This window comes from Diplotaxodon limnothrissa, linkage group LG20, assembly GCF_057381915.1.
Source record: "Diplotaxodon limnothrissa isolate DT_005_m linkage group LG20, D_limnothrissa_male_GT1.1, whole genome shotgun sequence".
In the NCBI taxonomy this organism is placed as follows: Eukaryota; Metazoa; Chordata; class Actinopteri; order Cichliformes; family Cichlidae; genus Diplotaxodon; species Diplotaxodon limnothrissa.
This window is the reverse complement of record NC_140615.1, coordinates 13,914,921-13,938,406: the sequence shown is the minus strand read 5'-3', so window position 1 is coordinate 13,938,406 and position 23,486 is coordinate 13,914,921. Positions and strand designations below refer to the sequence as shown.

Sequence of the window (23,486 nt, the reverse complement as noted above, 5' to 3'; positions counted from 1 at the left end):
CTGGGGGGGCATGTAGGGCATTAACAGGGAGAGGTGGGCACAAGGAAATACTTTTCTTTCTTATTATCATTTAAAATGTCTAGCTTTTAAAAAATAATTATCTGAATCTTACAACAAACGATTGATAGATTGATGCATATATACCATCAAAACTGTGTACATCACTGTCACAACAGTGTTTTCATTCAAAGGCTTTAAGATTTTTCCTATAATGGTGGGCCAGTCTCTAGTCAAAATACCCGGGCCAATTTTCTGTCCCAGTCCAGCCCTGTATGCAGCTCATCTGCAGTCTGGTGTTGCCTACATCTTCCTATTCAGAAGGCAGAATTTCAGAGTTCTGAGTACAATCGAAAGCACCACGACTGCAGTTTTTGTGTTGGATGTAAAAGGCGCACATGACTCTGTGACGTAGGCTAGAATCATGGCAACAGTCAACGACGGTCCAGGTGTGGGATTTCTCTCGTGGAAATATGCACATTATCTTTTCCTTTCTATTGGTAGGTGGCACAGTGCACTGTGGCAAGTAAGCAAGCTAGAAGACTGGCAACGTTATGGAAGAAACACATTAACAAGAGAATTCTGAGTAAAACCAAAGTTACTTTCCCTAGTAACTAGTTACTTTGAAAGTAATGAGTAACTTGAAGTAACTGAGTTACTTTTGAGAGAAGTAACTAGTAATGTAACTAAGTTACTATTTTAAAGTAACTTACCCAACACTGTTCATAACACACGTGAAAAGACCAAGGAAAACCGAGTAAACGATAAAAACGATAACAAAATAACGCTGAAAACCGATAAAAACCCTGAAAACCATACATTTCACACCTGAGCCTCAACTCTCGCGGCCCGGTACCAAACGACTCACGGACCGGTAGCGGTCTGAGGCCCGGGGTTGGGGATCGCTGATCTAATACATTTCTTACAGTATTCCAGTAAAGTGTATAATAGAGAAGTGTTACTTAACAGTTAGGTCCCTAAGTACTTAAGCACAATTTTCGCAATTCTGCTTGCATATACCATCACAGTGGATTTGACATGAATCAATATGTGTTTGAATGGCAGACTTTCAGCTTTAATTTAAATCATGAACTTATTAAGTATTACAATCATTTTATTCATGAAGCTTTATGGGCAGGTGAGGCCTGTTCCCTTGTTATTCCATAACAAATTAAGCACATTTAAGAAATAGAAAATACTTCAAATGCACATTTTGACTGCAAATGAAAGAGGCCAGCAGCAATAGGTTGAAAAGTTAAACCAATCAGAGAAACAACAAACATTTTTAGGAGTGGTCAGTTCAGCAGTTCTGCCAGTGGAATCAGATCACTTGTGTTTATTGATAATGTGCTCATAGAAGTAGCAGGATGAATTCTGCAGGTCTATACTCTGATTCAACCACCCCTGCAAAACTGGGATTCACAGAACAATGCAAAAATGGCGTTAATCTGTTTTAATCCCAGGTAATGCAACACTTCAGTCACATCTTTATTTGTTTGTTATTTTAAAAAAAAAATACAAAAATCATTAAGACTTTTTTAAGTAATGAGTAATGTAAGGGATTACTATTGCAGAAAAGATTACTGTTACTAACCACGCTGTGTTACTGCGTTACTAAACCGCGATTGTCTTTGTGAGAGCGTCTCATGACAATGACGTAGGCGCGAGCGACGTTCGTGGTAACAAACGTGTGCAGATCAACAATGGATAATATATAGAGTGTGGGAAAGAGTACTACCATGCAGCGTTTAAAACGTGGAAGTACTGACCTTACTTTGAGTTTGATTCCGTAAAAAATGACAAAAACATTAGAGTCCGCTGTACACTGAGTGGGAAGAAAATGTATTTTTACAGCAAAAAAACAATCTAAACTTCTGAGCAAGTACCTATAGCACACTGCCACGGGAATGTGAAATTCACAGAGAAACTCCCGTATCCCCCCACTGACATGACCGCTGCAGCACCGGGCAAACCACCGACTGCTCCGCTTCTGCTAAACAGGTAAAAATAGATTTAAGAGCGACAGGACTCAGTGCTGCTGAGTCTTTGATTTCATTTATTTTCTGCCGTGTTTTACTTGCATCTATTTGAAAGAGGGAGTGTCCAAAGAAAAAAAATACTTTATTTTATATGCTGGAATATGCAGAAAATAGCTTTAAACGCTAAACAAATTTCTTCAAATCAAAGACTGTTGCATATAATTTAATATTTGCTTAATGCGATGTGCATGAAGTTAAAACATTAAAACTAATAAAACAAGTTTTAAAAAGGGACTTTTTTTTTCATTTGATTACATTTTATATGAAAAAGTAGAACTGGGCTGAAAGGTCTACTGCTTTATTACCTATTTAGGTTGTGTATCATGTTTTTAAAAAGTAACTAAGTAACTAATTATTTTTGAAAATAAGTAATCAGCAAAGTAATGGGATTACGTTTTGGGAAAAAGTAATCAGTAATTAGTTACTAATTACTTTTTACAAGTAACTTGACCAACACTGGTGTGTATACAGTAGGAATATGCACAAATGAATGTGAGGTTGACAACAGGGATGTAGATAGATAGTCTGAGAGAAGGGGACATGCAAGAAAAAAAACTTCTAAAACCCTTTAAAATGCACAAAGGAGGAGGGAAACATTTGTTTTGATGGGCCAGATGATGCCCAAAATTGCACATGTAACTTTAAAACTTTGTCTACGGGAATATCATCATCACATTACTATAAATCAGGGGTAGGGAACTCCAGGCCTCAAGAGCCGGTGTTCTGCAGGTTTTAGAACTAATCAAATGATTAGTTCATTACCAGGCCTCTGGAGAACTTCAAGACATGTTGAAAAGGTCATTTAGTCATTTGAATCAGCTGTGTTGGATCAAGGACACATCTAAAACCTGTAGGACACCGGTTCTCAAGGCCTGGAGTTGGACACCCCTGCTATAAATGGTTCAATCAAGAGTATGTTAGACTGACTCACCCCAACTTACATGGATGATCTGATATCGTCGTGTTGGTGTTGATCCTGGAACAACATTTACTATGTTGTTCCTGGAACAACATAGTAAATGTTGTTCCAGGATCAACATTGCAAGTGACCAATCACATTGTTGTGACGTTATTCTTTGGCGCACCAAGCCATTCGTGCATTTATGAAATTCCAATGTTGCAAGGACAATATCAATTCTGCTTAGCGTTTATTAAAGGGTTAGGGTTAGGGTCCGTTGATCGGCGGACAGAGGCGGTTTCTCGCAGCTTAAGTACAGTTTTTTGTTTTATGGCGGTTTTTCCCGAAGTCGCAAAAGTATGACGTCACAACATTCTGATTGGTCACTTCCAATGTTGATCCTGGAACAACATTTACTATGCTGATCTGGGAACAACACCAACACGACGATATCAGATCGTGCAACTTACACAAGGGTACTGCAAAGTCAGAAGTGTTGAAAATTTGACGAAAAGTGAAATTCTGAGAAGCTAAAAATGAAAAGAGCCCAAATTATCTTTGTTTTTTATTCCTTTCTACATCTTTTGACCCCTCAAAATGATCCCATTCACCCTTTTAAAATTAAATCTACCACGTAAAACAAGCACATGGCAAACATACAAATTAAGCTTAAATTCATGTACACTCTAGTGAACTGAAATTCCCAGTGGATTAAAACAAACAGTAAGAAAGCCTCACTCATTTGACCCCTCTGCAACACTATGTCTCTCTGCTTCTCTCTCTTTTTACTTCCATCACAGCTTGCCAGGCAGCTCCTCAGAAATAATTAGCGAGTAACGAGTCTCTCACATGGCCTCATAACAAGCTTCACGCTCTAATAATGAGCTTCTAAACAGTTCGGTGGTAAACAGCTGCCATCAGTTACACAGAGAACCTGCCGGAAGCTTTAAGCCTGAGCATAGCCGAAGACAAATCAGCCAGCCTGAGCAAGCAGAATCCACGAGATTGTTTTGTCTCCTTGGAAGATGTTAGAGTTTTTTTCCCCCCTCTCTCTGTGTCTCTTTTTTTTGAAGATTCACTAATGAGAAACCACAAATGAATTCACTGCAGAAAGGCACATTTTAAATTTGCTGTGCCTATTGCCTATTCATAAGTCTACAATGCTTCACAACTTTCATCAGCAGTCCAAACAAGAGAATGAAATAAAGTGTTTCCTCAGCATAATGAATGTGGAATAGTTTGGGGCTAGGGGAATTGAGAGGTGAAGTTTTATTAAAAACAGACTATTTTTGAAAAGAAGCAAACTTTTCCAGCGTTTTGAATACTCATGGAAAGGCACTCAGTCCTACCCATCGTGCTATTTGTCAAGTCTGCAACCTGCAATACTAATCAGCTATCATCAATTAGCACATATCACTTCCTGTTCACACTGAAAAAAAAAGAGAATACAGCTGTAAAAACATAAAACGTAAGTGTTCACACCAAGTAGCATCACTATTTCGGCTTATGTGAGTTATTTCAAAGGACACATCACAGTCAGGTGTGTAATGATTTTTACAAGCCTCGATGAAAATGCCTCGTGGCTTGTGTGTGGTCAGTTGCAGCAGGAGCTGAGCTAACTAGCCATAAAACAGTGATGGATGATAAGAAGGTTTAAGCAGCGATGAGTAAATGCCACTGTGTTTATGAGCCGTCGCTTGGTGTTTACAACGGGCTCCATACAGAGTCTAATGCTACAGAAACTTGAGGTATAGAAATGTATATGTATGTTTTGGGTATACTGGGGTATGTGCATACTTTATATCTATACATGTTGCAAGCTTTTGCTTTGTTATAGTGTGATCTGCAATCATTTAGAACAATGACGTTTAAAATGCAGTTTGAATAAAGTATAATTCCGAACAGCTTCTCGTGGTGTTAAACCTATTTCTAACGGGATGGATTTGGCATCCCAGTCTTGAATTTCACACCAGTCATCTCGCAACAAGTGCAGGATGTCATCTAAGATTCAACTTTAAATAATTCATTTGATAATAAATTACCATAGATTACCATGTTAAACATTAAAAGCTGTGTGTGCAACACAAGTGTTTAACGTATCTTGTTTGCATTAGAGATCCCCCCCAAAAAATATTTTAAAAATACACATTTTCAAGCTACAACACTATCCAGCCATTCACTGCACAGCTTTATTTATTCACCAAACACAACAGATGGACGCGCAAGATTAGCTACAACACAGGAACCACCACTGGGTCAGATGCACCCTGATATGATTCATGCTGTACCGGGAATATTTGCACCAGATTTCATAGCATTCATGAAAATCCACAAAGATATCACCGACATGAAAACAATGCAATTTATGCCCTGGGGGGCGTGAATGACTCTACACTATTCATACGATGCTATTCTGCAGCTGCACTGAAATATTTGGATCAACAAATCAAAAATCAATACAAATAAACTCAAGCGAGCAGTATGGCGTGGTGATTAGCACTGTTGCCTCACAGGAAGAAGGACTTGGGTTCAAATCAAAGACTTTTTGTTGTGGAGTTTACATGTTCTCTCTGTGTTCGAGTGGGTACCGTTTCCCCGCCCAGTCCAAAAGCATGCATGCTTTTGCTGAAAGCCTCAGTCCCCCTGTTTCCATTACAGTGTATAAAAACACAGCAATTAAAAGTGCCTCCCCAATCAATCAGTCATTGAATCTGATGTATGTGTTTCTCAGCCTGAAAGACAGAACAATAAATAAAGTCATCTCCAAGGTGAATCTATAACAGTTCCCAATAGAAAACTGTGTGCACGAGGTGTGAAGATAAAGCCACGATTTCAACAATCCAACAAAACACTCAGTGCTCAGACTAACAAGCAGCCAAGAAACACCCTTTTTTTCTCTCCCATAACGTAAAGGATAGCTGTGTCTTTTATTTTGTTATGCATAGTGCTTTCTGCAGCATTGCAGGTATGGAAAGACTAAGTTTCAAAGAAGAAGGCAGAAAAACAACTGATGAAGTCAGAGGGAGGAGAAAAGGCGAAATGAAAGAAACAGGCCTGCAGAAATCACAACAGGGCGCATCCTTCTTTCTCTGCTTCTACAAAAGCTGCTTCTACCAGTCTATTCTCCTGGGCCAGGCAGTGGCAGCGAAGAGGAGACATAGCGGGAGAGAAACAGGAGAGATATCAGCACTCTATATCTAATCTCCCTACCCTCTCTAATGCACCCTCGAGTATCCTCTCCAGCACCAATATGGGCAAAAAGATAGAAGTCGACAGCTGCACGAGCTAAAATGCGGCACCCAAGGTTTACAGCAAAACGTACGCTATCCGTGTTGGGCCTGACTCGGAGAGATATGGGGGGGGGGGGGGGCGTGTGTGGAGGAAGGATTCTCGAAAAGACCCCAAAAAGGCTTATCAATCATTTCAATCCTAAGGGCTTCTATTTCTGTAACAAAAATAGTCCACATCAACAAGACATTTACACAAATAAACACTTCATACTGTTTTTCTTCAAAACGACAGCAGGATTCTGCCAGCAGGATGAAATTAAGACATTTTTGCTTACAGTTTAGTTTGCAAATCTTTCAGAAATCTCTGAAGGAACGTGTCACTAGTAAACACATAATGCTTGTTTTTGCTTGCAGCAGTGGTTTTTTTAAAACCATGTCGATTTGCATTGCAAGTCCCACTGAAGAATTATTTCCCAAAGCTAAAAGTGAGATTTTGCCCATCTCCCACAGGTTGATTCCTACATTTGAAAATAAATGCGTTTTGAAAAAATCATTTTGAAAACCACAATTACAGCAGTACCAACAGTGCACAGTGGTATCAGCCTTTATTGGCCTCTACTGCCTCTGTGAAAACAAGCAAACACCTACAGTGACAAGTGTGTAGGAGGGACAGTGGCAGATGAGACATTTTCTAAATTATAGCATGCAACCAAACCTGGAAGAAATGCAGAACTGCTACTACATTTAGCTCTCTGTCACTTGATGAAATATTCGATTGATATGATTGGACTCATTTCTCCAAAAGTTAAGCCAATGATGATAATAAAACTTAATATTCCAACAAAAAAACAAAGTTAATAGGAAGAAGAGCTATGAAAGAAGCATTGCAAATGCATTTTCTTGGCATTTAGAGCAAATAAGTGTTTCATTAGCCATGGTAGTGGCTCTGTGAGGATGTACATCTACACAGAATATCAATAAAAATCAGGAAAAAAAAACATTTTACATAAATTTTATGCACTGATTTGGACTTCATTGACTGCAATACATATTTGATCCAAAAGCAAAATATGACTTACTACTTCCTGGAGACACTCTTGTTAGCAAGCACAGCAGTAAGACACCAGGTTTGGTCACATCTCACAGCTCGCATTTTGGCCCACTCATTTTTATAGAAACCCTCCTAATTGTTTAGGTTTCTTGGCTAGAGCTTTACAGCCCGAAGCTTCAGCTTTCTTCACAGATTTTCTATAGGACTGAAGTCTGGAGACTGACTCGGCCACTTCATGACCTTTAGCCACTTCTTTATTGCTCTGCAGTATGTTCTGGGCCACTGTCAAGCTGTAAAACCCATCCCATGGTGCTGTGAATTAGCAGAAAATGGCCCCAAACCATAACACTTCCACCTCCATGCTTGACTGTGGGGATGGTACACTTGCAGTTGGTGGGTCGAGTTGATGCCAAAAGAGCCAGATTTTGGCTTTATTTGACCATAGCACCCAAGTCTTCCCATTTAGTTTCTTGGAGATGAGTGCAACATGTTCCCTGACAAACTTAAGATGGGCCTGTACATGTGCCTTATTGAGCAGAGGAACTTCGTGGGTGCTGCAAGATTTTAACCCAATACGGTGTAGTGCGCCACTAATGGTGTTCTTGGTGACCATGGCCCTAAATGCCTTCAGATCTTTAACAAACTTGCATGGAGCTCCAGACTGTGGGCAATTGATGGTTCTTTAATATTTCTTCAGTTTCCAAATAAGCCATCACCTTTTTACCAAGCATCTTGCTGACTGTCTTATACCCTATTCTAGCCTTAAGCATGTCTACAGTCTTGTTGCAGTTGTCCTTTGACAGCTCTTTGGTGTTACCTACGGTGAAATGGACGAAAATGATTCAGTAATTGATTGACTAATTGTAATCTGTGTGTTACTTGGACACCTGATGGACATCATTAGTTGCCAAAATTCTGGCTGGGTCTAGGAGATCAAATATGTACTTCACTCAATTACATGTAAATCAATATATAACTTTTATGTAATGTGTTTTTCTAGATTTTTTGTTGATATTCTGTTAATTAAAATTAAACCACCAGTGTTCATTTCTTTGTAAGTTAGCAAATGTATAAATTTAGCAAATAATTATTTCCCCACTGTATATTAAAAGGATCCCAAGGACAATATGTACATTATTAGCTGCTACTTTTATCATGTTTACCATTTGAAATTAGCAATGTAGCACAGCAACATTTGTTCACTGGACACAAAATACGACAGAGGCTTAATGGCATTACTGAACAGTTCTGTAATGTGTTGTAGCTGCTGGAAAGCCAATATGCAGTGGCAATAAAACCAGTGTACACCAGAATAACTTCCTTCCACGTGTCATCGAAGTCAACTTTACTTCACTGGGAGACCAATTTAGTCATAGTAGGACTCTCCTTCACATATAAGCAAAGCCTAAGGCAAGGAGAGCATTTCAGCATAATGTAACATAAAGAAGTCCCTGTGATAATATCTCTATAATACCTTTGTGTTTTGCCACAGGTGGAACTGTATGAAATGTTTAGCTGCAGTTAAAATAGCATTTCATAAATAGACTTACAGTTTGAATCTATATTCAGTAAACTGCATTTGTTGAGTATGAAGTGGATGGTGTGTCACAGATGGACCTCTATGTCTTCCTCACACACGAAGAAGCTTTCTTTAATTGGACTGAAAGCGCACTATTGGTTATATGGAGCTGCTGCAAAGAGCCAAAAGTGCCTCCCATTATCTCCACTCTGCTAAAAGCCAGAGCTGAGAAAGCCTTTGAGTCCACTGCTCGAAGCATACAGGCACCAACAGGGAGAAGGGGGGAGGTTGGAGGTGGGGTGTTGGTAGACAGGACAGCTGGAACTGAGCCTCAGTGTCTGGCAGGGAGTGGTGAAATTCCCTTCCACTCAATTCACACCTCCTTCTTCCCCTCCTTCCCTGCTTCCTTGTGCTTTTCCTCCTCACTCACCCTCTCCTCTCTGCAGGTTACTGTTGTGCGAGTAAGGCTCTCATGGGGCAAGCTGACAGCACGGATAAATAAGTGAACAGGCTTATTGGATGTGCACACACACACACCTTTCCAAACTGAGAGGTACACTCTTACACTAGCTTTCCAACACTCATTAAGTGAAAGCAGATAATCCTGCGGACATATAACATAAAATGAGCTTTGTGAAAGGACGCAAATAGTCAAAGGAGGTTCGATTTAACAAACACACACAGTTTCTCTCTCTCTCTCTCAGACACACACAAACACACATCAGCAGATGTATAGCCAGTCACAGGAGGTTTACCAACAGCCAGGGCTCCCTTCCTTTTCCTCTTTGCCTCTATTAAGGCTGACATTGATGAATGACAGAGATTACAGGACAGACTGCAGCGTAGCTTCATCAGAGAATGAATGTAATCAAACACAGAGAGTATCGGGGGAACTTTACACCCTGCAAGATGGAGGTGGGAGAGGTAACAAAACAGACAATTGTGAATGTGCTCGAGGAAGAAGGGGTTTACTTTGTTATATTTTTAAAAAACAACGTTCATTCAAAGATGCATGTTCATCACCTAACTGGACTGGAAGTTTAAAGAGTGGCACAAAGTTGTTCCAGATTTTACGTGTTTTATTACATCAGGGCAACGTGATTTTGGAATTCACAACTAAAATAAGGTAAAGTCTATCCCGAAATGAGAAACTGAAGCTTTCATGAGTCTGCGCTGCTTGACAACTGCTTCTCTTCAACAGAGTTTTCTGTCACAACCAGCAGTTTTGATAACAATTAATCAAATGTGATTGCTCTTACACTGCCTTGAATAATGTGCTGATTAGCTACTCCCACACTCAGTGTGAAGTCGATGAAAATCAAGCGACCGAAGGACAGACAGACGGATAGATAGACAGATAGATGCTGTTTTGGTTCAGGGTGCCTCTCACGCTCTACAAGTCACCGACCCTGGATCCAGTAAAAACAGCCCCAGATCATCACACTTGCTCCTCCATGTTTGACAGTTAATGCCACACACTGTGGAACCATCCTTCTGCTTACACGACGACTTACAAGGATCATGCGTGATGAAGGAAAGATTTCAAATTTTGATTCATCAGTCAGTAATAACTTCTTCCAATTTTCAGTATTCCAATGGCGGTGTTTCATGGCCCAGGCAAGACTCTTTGTCTTATTCTGATGTCTGCAGCTCGAAGTCTTCTCTTCACAGTTCAAACTGAGACTTGCTTACTACGACCACTATTAAGCTGTGCTTGAAGCTGTTGTCCTGTGAGCTGCCTATCACGCAAGCTGTTTACTCTCAGAAACCTGTCCTCTGATTCAGTTGTGGCTTTGAGAGACCTCTTCCCTTGCCTGAGTGAATTTTGATGGTGAAGGAAACTGTACTCACTGACACCTTGACTTTCTTTGCAATTTCTCTGTAGGAAAGACCTACATTTTTAATTGTTATGATGGTCTGTCACTCTTCCATTGTAATTGCCTTTTTCTTGCCATTTCTGTAGCAACACACTACTTCCTGCAGTACAATACTGTTCAACTGATGCTTTTGAGGGTATGCTTTTATGCAGACAGAGGGGATTGCAAGTAATCCTGGAAAGTTGGAACACCTGTAGGAATTAGTAGCACCGGCTTTACAGGCTAAATTGTTAACCCATTTTGTGTTCCCTCAAAAAGGCCTTTTTATATAATTCTGAAATATACATATACATACATATTCTTTTTAACCTCTGGCAGTTCACCATATACCTTTGTACCATTTCAAGCTATTCATTCATTGGACTCGAGCGACCTGAATTTAAATAAATAACTGGAAATTGGGGCATTCTAAAGCTTTTGACCAGTAGTGTGTGTGTGTGTGTGTGTGTGTGTGTAAAAATCATATATATATATATATATATATATATATATATATATTAGGGGTGCAACGATACACAAAATTCACGGTTCGGTTCGATACTTTGGTGTCACGGTTCGATATTTTTTCGATACAAAAAAAATGTTCATGCCTTTTTAATTTGTCATTTATTAAAATTATAAATATATATTTTAACACAAAAGTACAGTTTTTAAACTTAACCCTAACCCTTGTGCGTGTTTTTTATTTTGACAGCGAATACGCACCTGTGGACCACTTATGTGCAGCCCTGGTTATTTAGCTCGTCATATTGCAGCCACAGAAATTCTTTTGTCCATGAAACCATAAAGCTGCACTTTCTTTTTGCCTTATAGTCTGATTTGTCATAACTTCTCCGTTTTGTGGTAAGCTTTTCTTTGGCTGTCACTTCTTCACCCTGACCTGTCTTATTTGGCTCAGCAGAACTAAAATATATATCTGTCTGTGAAGGTTCTCAGTCATCCAGGTCATCGTAGTGAAATATATATCCTGCCGCACTCACATAAGCTCAGCGATTCTCTGCGCGATCAACCTCTCACATGTTTAAGCTGCGGGAGATTTCACTTGTCATGTTTGCATAGTAAGCTAACAATTAATAAGACGATGTCAGAGGAATTGGTGCGCAAATTATCATCACTCACAGATCAGTGCTGTTGCTCTCTATACACAGTTCGCGCGATTGCAAAGTGAAAGCAAAAAAACAAGCGCAAATTCAAACACGATTTCAATATGTCACATATTGACAGTGGCTCACCCAATGACATAATTACCCAGCTACATTTCTGAAAGAATGCAAAAGCATTGACATATATTTTTCCTTCCTACAATAGCCCGACAGGCAGGGCAGAGATAGCCCCGGGACGTCGGGCTAGCGATATTGCGAGCCCTGTATCTGATTGAGGAATCACTCATCTTTGGAAAAGAGAGTTTATTACAGAGAAATGTCTCTTTCCAAAATAAAAGCTATACTATCCGCTTCTTCTGGGCTCTATTCTCAGCAGCATATTAAACATATCAGGTCTCCATAAGGAGAATCCTGTGCTAACAGCTGTCTAAATGACTCGGCTAAAGTTTGTAGCATGCATGCTTGTTGTTTTTGTCTTTGCACTAGGATGATGTCGGCGTAAATGTGCAGTCATATTCGTTGTGTTCCCACTAGTGCTTTCAGGTTAATCTCGTTGAAATGACCTTAACGCCACAACACGGCAAATCTCCGTTAACGAGCTACCGCCAATCGCCCCGTGCATGGGGCTAGACGGCCAACACGTTAACGAGCTAACTGCGCTAACACACTAGCTCCCACCCATGTAATTGAGCATTGCATGGCACATCCAACATACTGTTTTACTTTAGTCCATGACTCGCTTACCTTCAGGGTCATACGTCACATGAAAACCAAAATAATTCCAAACGCCAGATCTGAATGAGGGTGGGGAGGTCCACTTCTGTCTCGCTAGCTTGCCCTGCGCTCTTCCTTCTGACCATGCTGTCTGTGTTGAGTGCTCAGTGAATCTGCGTTCGACTACTCCGCCTAGGCTGCACTCTCGAGCCTAGGCGGAGTAGTCAAATGCAGATTCACTGAGCGCTCAACACAGACAGCATCGTCAGAAGGAAAGTTGATAAAATAAATTACAAATTTTGTATTGTTCTTTTTTTTTCTCCCCTTTGGTTTTCTTTCTTTCTCTCCCCATCTTTCTTTCATTCTTTCCCCCTGTCCTATCCCACAGTCATGTCTGTCCCGTTTGCAACTGAAAATAAAATAAATTCATAATTATAATAAAGGTCAATCAAATGGACCAATATGATGATCCACTTGGTAAAATAAATCCTTTTGGCATCTTTCTTGGCCTCAAGACAACAATTCTGATGGCTATAGATCCAAACGGGACACACAAAAAAAAAAAAAAAAAATTGAAAAAAAAAATTTGAAAAAAAAAAAATTGAAAAAAATTGTATTGTTCGATACATATGCGTACCGAACCGAAAGCACTGTATCGAACGGTTCAATATCGATACGAATATCGTTGCACCCCTAATATATATATATATATATATATATATATATATATATATATATATATATATATATGATATATATATGATATCATTTTTTTATATATATATGATTTTTTTCCACCCCTCATGGTGTCAAACTGCATTATTAAGAATATTCAATGCTCATAATTACAACATCACTTCTGTCTCTCCACACCGCTATCCAACGATAGCAGAGGAACCACGCAGTGATACTTTTGTTTGTCTATAAACAAAAGAGGCTTTAACAACTGAGGTAAAACATAATGCGCGGATTAGCATGTTGACTATTCCAATAAACAGAGATTAGAATGAATGATTTCCAAACAACTCCGAAATGACATCAAGGGAAGACAACAAATGGGGTGGGATTTGTCTGGATCAACACAATGACATGAAACTGCTGTTTTCGGACTTCATTTAAATGGATGTCTCAGCTAAAAAAAAAAATCTGCAATGTCAGAAAGTTCACTAAGATTACTGACCTACGCTGTGTAAAAATACTTCATGCATTGTTGAATCTGACAAAAGAAACTACAGCAGTGGATAAGGTTTTATTGTTTCGATAGAATGGAACAATATAAAAAAAAGGCTGCAGTCTGAAGCTGTCAACTTTAAGATAAAAGGCTGGAGGGAGATACTGCATTTCAGACTTATCTTGCTCAAACAAATTCTGATAGTGCTGAGATTAATTTACTTGCACTGCAGCTTTTACCCTTTTTTGGTATTTTAATGTCATAGGAACTTATTTTTCACTTAAAATAAAACCTCCCAACAATCTTATGTACACATAAAACTGAATCATCCCTCTAACAGATTTTTCTTTTCCTCTGTATCGCCACTAAGCTATATTTAGACCCTCTTGAATGTAGCGATAACACTGACCATTTTTGTTCTGTGGAAGAAACACCATAGACATAATGAGACCACAAGTCTGCAAAGAGTCTGTGGTTCTTTAACTTAAGCTCATTATGGTTGTCCAAACAGAAGCTAAGACTAATTTGGACTCATACTGAGTTATACAGTCCTGCATCATGTGCTCATTATACGCTGGCTGCAAATCAGCATTTTGCTAAATGCCATCCTCATCCTTCTGTCCCGTCTTTGCTCTCTTTCTCCACACTATAGCATCCAGTAAACAAGAAACAAGAAATGCCATATGTGTTCTAAAGAGATGCAGAAGAAAAAAAAAAATTTTTTTATTTGAAGAAAATGTTTTATATGGGTTTTTTTCCCATGTGAGTTTGGTTATTAATATGTTAAAAACCCAATATCAGCCAGTTAAGATGTTTAAATCAAATGTGTTTAACAAAAGTATTGCATTAACTGCTTGGGAATTACACCCATTTTTATATAGACATTTTCAGAGGCTCAAAAGTTAACACTCAGTTGATTAACAAGTAGTTTCATGTGTTTTGCACCTGTACAGTTCATGGATCCAGTCTCACAAGCATGAGATGATAATTTACCGCCCCACAGTCTCATCTAAATATGGTTATTTTTGTATCCAAAAACACCCCCCAAAACAAAAAAAACAAACAAATAAATAAATTCTATGGGATAAATTCAACAACATTCAAAAATGTGGACGCCTGAAACCAGCGGCTGACATCACGGTGACTATGCTCATATTTTATAAAGAGCCCAGGCTAAAACCTAACAGCGAGTGACATGACATCAACACTGTTGTTTCTCAGTGTTTTCTGGTGACCCTCAAAACCATTTCACACCACTTCCATAATGTGATGTCTATCATTCAGTCATAGATTTCTAAGTTTATGGGCTTATTGAATGCCCAAACATTTCACATTGTAAAAACTTAAAAGGAAACGTTGTGAGGCACTTTACAAATCTAGAAAAATGGCACTGCAACAATTATTTGACTGCTACCAAAACTGCCAGGTAAACAGGAGAAAACCCTATTTACTGTTCTACTTTGCAGAAAAATTGTGAGCTTATTCAAATGGATGGATCAGCTGCAGTTTTATTTACCATAGTGCTTTTGCTTGTCTGTACTCTGGTTTATTACACTTGGAAAATATCATATTTACACATCATTTGGGATTACGCTGTATGTGTATTTGTTCTTCAGCAAGACATTTTAGCAAAAGCTAAGGAAGCTGCTAGCTCCCAATGTTAGGCAGTCTCACAAAAAAATCAAGGTGATATACTGAAGAGGTTGGACAGAGGACAGACAGCGGCTGTGTGAATGCAATATGAGGATTGTTAGAGCCTGGCAGGCCTTCAATTTATTGCAGTGTCCTGATAGCAAAGCTGAACATAAATAATACTCCACTTCACTCCTATGTGAAACAGCTGAACTGTTGGGTCTCTGATTAACTATAAATACCAAGCAATACAGTTTGTTTAACAATCTTTTGTTAAAACCACATTTTTGAGACAAACAAGTTGCACGAACCACAAATTTTCTAATAACTTTGCAGTCTCTCTGGTGGTAAAAGACCCTGAGGGCAAGAAGAAATGGCTAGATATAGCTGGGGTTGCCTCAAGACACAGCTTGGGCTCTGGAACCAATGTGAAGTTGCCCCTAGTGAGAGAAAACGGACAGGGGTGGGTATACTTGTGCCCATGGGGGTGTCTGTATGATGGGGTTTTCCCTGTGGATGAGAGGTTTGCTTTCCTGCAGCTTTACGTCAGGGAATGTGTCCTGACTGTTCTTATGTGCAAAACGACAGGTCAGTGTACCCAAGAGTTCCTTGGTGCTTGAGGGTGGCCCTGTTAGGGACCACATTGTCCTGCTCGGGAACATCTATACACATGCTGGCAATGACAGTGTGACCTGGCGGGGTGTGACTGGGAGGAATTCGCTGCCTGATCTGAACCTGTGCAGTATTTTGTTGCTCCTGGCTTCGGGAAGACCCAGGACATGAAGAGATCTTGTCTGTCAGATGACTTGGGGAATACATTGCTGTCCCCCTGGATGAGCTGGAGGAGGTGACTGTGGAGAAGGAGGTCTGAGCATATGGACGGAAGGATGTGCAGTCTCACTTCAATGTTGCTCATTACATTAAAAAAAAACATAAAAGAGTGCCTCAGGATTCAAGACAGCAGCTCAAGAAGCTGAGGGTAGGAAATAGGTACTTGGCCTACTTTTTGAAAGTTCCCTAGAATTTTAAAGAAAATCACATTTGATTAATCAGAGGTGAAAAAACACACCGCCTGTGATAGGCGAGTGCCTGCCCTGCCTGCATCAGGACCGGATCTTTTCATCTTCTCTGCAGCTGCCACATCAGTGACACCTCCGCCACATTAACGTGCAGAAAGGGAGAAAAGGAAGAGAGAAAAAGTGGGGGTGAGACGAGTGTGAGACACAGCCAAAAAAGATTGAAAGAAAGACAAAAAAAAAACCAAAAGAGAGAGCATGACTTTGACACAGCAGATTAAAAAAGAATAACAGGCGTGAAAAGTGTCACATCTAATAGGGACACGACACATCAGGCCTCCTCCGAGACGCCGAGCTGTCACACAGGAACAACTCTCTCTAAAAACAGAACGAGCGGCGGCGTTGCGGTGCTAATCAGAGGCGACGTTGGGAATACAACTCCTCAGTTGTAATCTATTTGCAGCAGCGACACTGAGCTTCATTTGGAGCAGATTTCATTTGCAGTGTTTGTCTTCCTGAAACTACAATTTGGTTGAGCTAATGAGTTTGATGTATCGCACATCTCAGGACAAAAGCAAGACATCACAGCTTATCAGGGGCTCACTGTTACAGGCACAATAACGTTTAATCCAAAAAGTTGTGAATTAGTTATTTGATCAGCTCTTTATCCATGTTTGAAATACGGGAAGACGTTATAGTAATTTGATATGGGTAATATAGACCTCATCTGCATTTGGCCGTAGAACTTCCAATAAAAAATATGTTTCCGTTCTGTCCATTTAGGATCTTTGGAACTCAAGAATTAGTCATAATAGGCAGAAATGATATCTCCGCTGACTGTTAATTCTCTTATTAATATCATATCACATCTTTCATAATGAACAAAAGCTATTCTCACATACACTTCCTGGTTCAGTCTTTCTCTTCATTCTACATCAGCAAATTGATTTATACTAGGAAGCAGTTTCACTCTAACTTATAAAAGCAATGGATCCAGTTTCAACTTGAACAAAAGACTCAACTCAGTGTCCACTTTAGTCACTTGTTTTGATTCTTTGAGTTCTATTTCCCCATCCTCATAAGAAAACTGCTAACTATTCAATATTTGTGAACAAGATGTTCTAGATGCACATGTCTTTTTAAGGCAACATGGCAGAAAGACTGAAAGTGGACTTGAAACTGACAATGATAACAGAAGTCGCTGCTTGCATGCAAAAGACCCCCAGTTTGAGACTGGAAGGGGACGAATCCAGTCTCAGGTGATCACAGGCTACTGTATTCCTTGTGCCACTTGAAGCCTGAATGAATGGGAGGGTTATGTCAGAAAGGGTATATGGTGTAAAATGAAATCAAATATGTAGGTCCAAATGCATGGCAACTCCTTGGAAATATGGGAGAGGCGGAGAGTACAATTTAGAATAAGTTGCTTTTTCTTTAATTTTATTTCTTCACAGGTTTTCTCAATTTACTACAGGAGCATTTCTATATAATAAAGGTTCAGTTTCCCCATGATATCTCAGAGTGTTTAATATCAGATAATAGATACATTAACAGGTCATTAGGCAGTAGTTTTATTGGTACAGTCCTCTTAACAGCCAGTGGGATGTATGTGGCCTACAAGGTATGAAATGATTACAGTGCATTTCTTTATTACCAATTACAAAACCGCTAAAACATGCTATGCTAAAGCTATTTTAACACATGGCTAAACTGGGTTTTTTTTCTACTTTTATATGAAGGCAAAACATTAGTCTACGTAGGCAATAACACTGAATAGACACGTCCCTGAAAATGCCAAATAAATCATCAATAAAAACGACAACAATTACAACTGATAACAGCACAGCATCTCTGCCACTGTAGAGGCTGTGATAATGGTCAAAAGTATGAAGACCCACATTATAAAATACAAAAACTATTGTTTACACCTCAAAGTTGAATTTTCACAAAGCGCAAAATACAAGAATTGGGTACATTGTAACTTCCGTTGTAATTTTGTACACTCTGCGTGGTCTCCCCTCTCATATTTAAAGAACAACCCTGTTTCTGAGTGTTTAGTTTGTGGGTCAAAAGTCTAAACGATCCAACAATCCAAACGATTGCCACAAACGGAGAAATCAGCGTTTAGCACGTTCACACCTTCTTGAACACATTTAGGCTATTTTATGAGTCACATAAGCTGAACTATCAGTGCAACACAGAAAAAAGGTCCATTGTTTATAGAAACTGTGCTAATTAAAGCTTGTTAAATCAATTATATATTACACATTGCACTTGTGATTTACTAAATGTTCTGGCACAAACAGATTGTCTACACATTGGGAAATAAAGGATACATTTATATAATATAAATTAATTTATATATTATTGCATTTATTTTATATTATAAACTTTGATATTACATTTAGATATTATAAACCAAAGCGTTGTAAAATAATATACGACATTTCTGTCTGCTAGAGGCCAAATCAGGTTTTCTGGCCACTGTGATGTTGGTGCCATTTACTTTAAAGCATGCACACCCACACCATTTTTAAATCCTGAAGACATTTACCCAGAAATGTACTGGAACAAAGAATAAAATGGCCACAGAACTGCACTGAAAGAATTCTAACAGAGGAAACAGGGACATTTCCAAATGTACTGCTAAGAACCATCATCTCTAGCCAAAGCATCCCTCCAGTCAAAAGGTGATCTGATATGCAACATATTCTCATCACTAATCCCTTGTCTGCAGTTTGAGCTTCAGCAGCGAGCAGTTTCATGCCTAAAGCATCCCTCTAGTAGCAATTCAGCTGGATATGCAGCATGCTCTCATCATGCTAGCGTGTCATGTTTAGGGCAATGTAGCTCCAGTATTGAGCAGCATCCTCTCTAGCCAAACTGTTCATTTCTAAGCTGCACAGCCAGATGCTGACAGAAATCCACCCAGGGGACAGTTAAGCACAGCTCTGAGTGGCCTCATCCACAGCCTTTGTGTTGTGGCAGAATATTCTCAGCATGTCTCGGCTGGAAAACACTCAAAATTCTTTCACTGTTGAGGTGCTTTGCCCCTCGTTCTAGTAGATGCCTGTTGACTTTATTTTCATATAGTGCTGGCTTTCTTGCTGAGACTCTTAGGAGAATAGGAGTTTGCTTAATTTAGCAAAAACATTAGGAGCAGGAGAAAACAGCTTGGCTATTAAATAAACAAACAAAGGTTTAACCAAGCTCCTCATAAGCTAATAATTTTTTTTTCTTGATTTTTGCTAGTTGGAGAGAGCCCATTTCTCTTGTTAGGTGACCTGGACTAACCATAATCTGCTTCCACTAATTATAGTTCTGTTCATCTTACTCTCATCAAGAAGGCTGAATCGTTCTATACAGAGTTTCAATACATAAAGTGCTTTGGTATATACACATATATTAAAGATAAAAACACGAACATGCATTAGAGTTTGCCAGGAAAGTTAACAATTCACACTTCAGTGACCAAATAACAACTTCTCCTTTATTCTTCTTAGCAAAGGCTAGTGATGCTTAATGCTGAAATAATTAGCAGTTCAACTCAGTTCAGCTAATTTCTTTACAAAGCACTAACGTTCAATGACAAATACTAAATTTATTGCATTACTCTTTCATATCACTTAAAATCATAAATTAAATTCATTTGGATTTGGAGAAACGGTCAGACAAAAGACTTAATTTAAGGCTAGGATAATAGGTATTATATTAAATAGTATGAACTGATTACTTGTTAATTAATTAAACAGAAACATTTTAACTGTAACTCTAACAGGCTGGTCCAGAGCTGTTATTTGCCATGCAACCAGCCATTACAAACCACACTGAGAAAATACATTTTCTCTTATGCACTTCTTCCACACCAAGCTGAGTGAAATGCTATTAGTGTGTTTGTGTACGTGTGCTTTTTCACATCTCATTCTACACTGCCCACAGGTATCAAGCTGTCCAACTCAGCAGCCCTTTGTAAATACCATGCAGGGCCTTGGACATGGCCAAGAGCTTATTAGTTGGACATGAAAGACAGAATTTGTGAATCACTGGCAGTCGGCTAAAGGAGGGAAAGAGCATGATTGGATTCAACAAGAGTGTCCCTGTCAGTGTGTGTGTGTGTGTGTGTGTGTAAACCCAGAACAATATTTTAAACAACTACGCACGTGCTCTGGTTAATTTAGCTCGAGTTTTGGTAATTGCAAACCCAACCACTGGCAGTAGATTCATTCACAGGCAGCAGTCACACACAAATGTCCACACTTTGTCTGTGTCCGTATACATTCACACCTGCTGTGTAAGGGAGAGGCTCTCTACAGCAGTGTAATTAGGCCTGGTATCTGCAGAAACATTTTAATGGATAACCCTGCTTGAGAATGGCCAGGGGCAGCACACGTAATTGAGCATGGTGTGTATATGTGCTGGCTTGTGTGTGTGTGTGTAATTCACAAAGGGAGGGCTACAAAAAGGGAAATTCTTGCTGCTTGCTTTGTTTTGTTTCAGCTTTCTTGATTATGTGTGCAGTAGCACCTAATGAATGTGGATTTCAAAGCACTGTGTCTTTGCGATCACACAGATACTCAAGGATCTGAGAAGAGATCTGGTGGGGGAAGCCAGTGATGCTTTCATTGTTTTTTCTCTCAACTGAGTGGGGGTAGGAGGTCGGGGCGAGTGTTACTAGATTTGATATGCGGGAGTTGACCTCTGAAATTAAAGGTATGCTCTCTTCCTTTTCATTTGTTTATTTGTGGCTACCTAAAAACTCATTCAGAGGTGTAACCAGGAAGTGCGCTGAGTAGCAAGACTTGAGGAACTTTAGTTGATGTCATTGAGCTGTCTGGTTTACACAGCTACAGTCTATAAGGACGTTTTTTACGGGACTCCGTGAAAATTGCATCCCATCATTTGGTAGCTTCCAGAACCACCTTTACCAGCAATAACCAGAAGAAACAGTAACAGTTATGACTTCATCAGTTTCTTATATCACTGTTGAGGAATTTTGGTACACTCTTATTTACAGCGCTGCTTCAGTTCATTATTTTTGGGCATTTGTTAGTGCACAGCTCTATTAAGTTCCTGCTACAACATTTCACTCAAGTTGAGATCTGGACTTTGACTGGGCCATTGCAGCACCTTGATTCTTGACTTTTTTTCTTTTTATTCCCAGCCATTCTGTCGTAAATTTTCCAGTGTGACTGGGATTTTTGTCATGTTGCATGACCCAATTTTTGCCAAGCTTTAGCTGTCGGACAGATGGTCTGGCATTTGATTCTAGAATACTTTGGATTTTGCCAAACATGGCTCTGTGCTTTATAGCCAAACATCTACACTTTGGTCTCGTCTGTTGGGACATTGTTCCAGAAGTCTTGCGGTTTGTTCAGATGCAACTGTGCAAACCTAATCTATGCTTTCATGTTCTTTTCACTGAGAAGAGGGTTTCTCCTGGCAACCCTTCCAAAACAGCCACAGTCTTTAGTCTGTTTCAGTCTTTAGTTCAGTTCTTTAATTGAATTTGAACTTGCTAACTTTGGTCTGTAGAGTCTGAGATGACTAGGAAGCTGCTGAGTAGTAAGACCTGGAATCGCAGAACTGCAAAGATTCCTGTGAAAACCAACTAATTTCTGACTATTAGCCAATGGACAAACTTTCACTAGCAACTTTTGGGTAGTAGTTACTTTCACAGAAGCTACAGGACGCTTATATCAAGAGCAACATACAGTATTTAAATCCAGCAATGATTTTAATTTTATCAAGCAGAAGCATTTGGTGACTTCTTCATCGTGCAATTTTCCAATTTCCCAAATTACCTCTGACACCTCAGCAGGGCAGGGCAAAGCTCATTGTTGGGCCTGAAAGGGTTTCATATTAAAGGCAATGCTGACTGAATAATGTAACCTTTCCATGCCGCTATTGAAACAGTGATTCAGAAAATCATCAGAATGTACTGTAAATGCTTGGTTTGATATCAGCCACATGAAAGAAGCAAACACATTAAAGCAATCTTCAAAGTCAGCTCCCCCCATATGATTGAAGTCATGGGAAGCTGCCTGCTGATTATGTCATGGGTTGATTTCAAAGGACTGACACGGGGCCCCATAACATCACAGCATATAGAACAGCAGGAGTCACTGTACTTTCTTGAGAGCCTCAAGTCCTTAAGAGGCAGTTGCCATGGTGAGGAATGGGTGTGTGAAACAATCAAAGTAACTTGCATTTGAGAAGTAGGAGCTAATGAAGCTCACATGCTGAAGGATAACTGCAGCCTGCATAAGCAAGGAGACCAAAGCTGACTGCTGCTGACAGGTTTTATCAGCTACACCAGGTGTTTTTACATATCCAGCTGATTGGTTTTCTAAAAGAGACTCCTCCAAAAAAGCCAACTTAAATAGGAATTTAATATGGATGTGATACTTCCCCTTACAAAGATCTGTGGCATGTGACTGAAAGGTCTGTAAAATTCACAAAGACTGGACTTTTATGTGAGCTCCTCAGGACTGTAGGATAATAAATCCCATGACACAGCATATTGATGCATCTTAGTTGAATTATTCATCAAAAGATTATTTACATGAAGTAGTTTTGTTATTGCAGAAGTCAGACAGGTTGTCAATGTGACTGACATTGTGCTTCTTGTTGTAGCAGCCAAAACTACAGAGTTAGAATATGTATCTACCGCACATACCTGCTGCAACTGAGGACATCACGAGCAGCCTTTTCTGGCCTTCAGCAGAGCAGCTCATGTAATGAATATTACATGGTAGCTCAATGGACTTGGATGATTGTTTTCATAAGTCTAAACCGTAGCGCTAAATGATGAGTTCACTGCAAATGAGTGACGCGACAGCCTTGCAACCACACCCAAAGGTGGTGTGGTTGATTCATTCCAAGCTCAACAAAAATGAAAACCCAGCTTTTCATTTTATTTATTCCTTCACAATTATTTTCTTTTCTTCTTTGCACATAAAGCTTTGTGTGATGCCACAGTGCCATACAGCACCAGGATTTCATTCTTTCTTTTTCGGTGCATAATGTACAGCTTGGCCTAAAAGACTAAAATCAGTTCAGTTTTCCGTAAATGAGTCATAAGGAATCAACATTGAGCTAACTTGTAATACAGCTGCCTACTCTGGGAAAAAAAGCAGCAGAAATCAGAGGGACTCTTCAGAGAACAATGGTACTTCACTAAATTATGTGGCACCCCGCTGAAGGCTGAGGAGCTCTTTCAGGCTGCAAATGACTGATCCT

General features: G+C 39.5%; 1 protein-coding gene across 1 annotated transcript in view; it reads right to left on the bottom strand.

The window, feature by feature from the left end:
* The window catches only part of vstm2la (V-set and transmembrane domain containing 2 like a), a 58,868-nt gene that overhangs the window by 22,823 nt on the left and 12,559 nt on the right, over nucleotides 1-23,486 (bottom strand). The window lies entirely within an intron of this gene.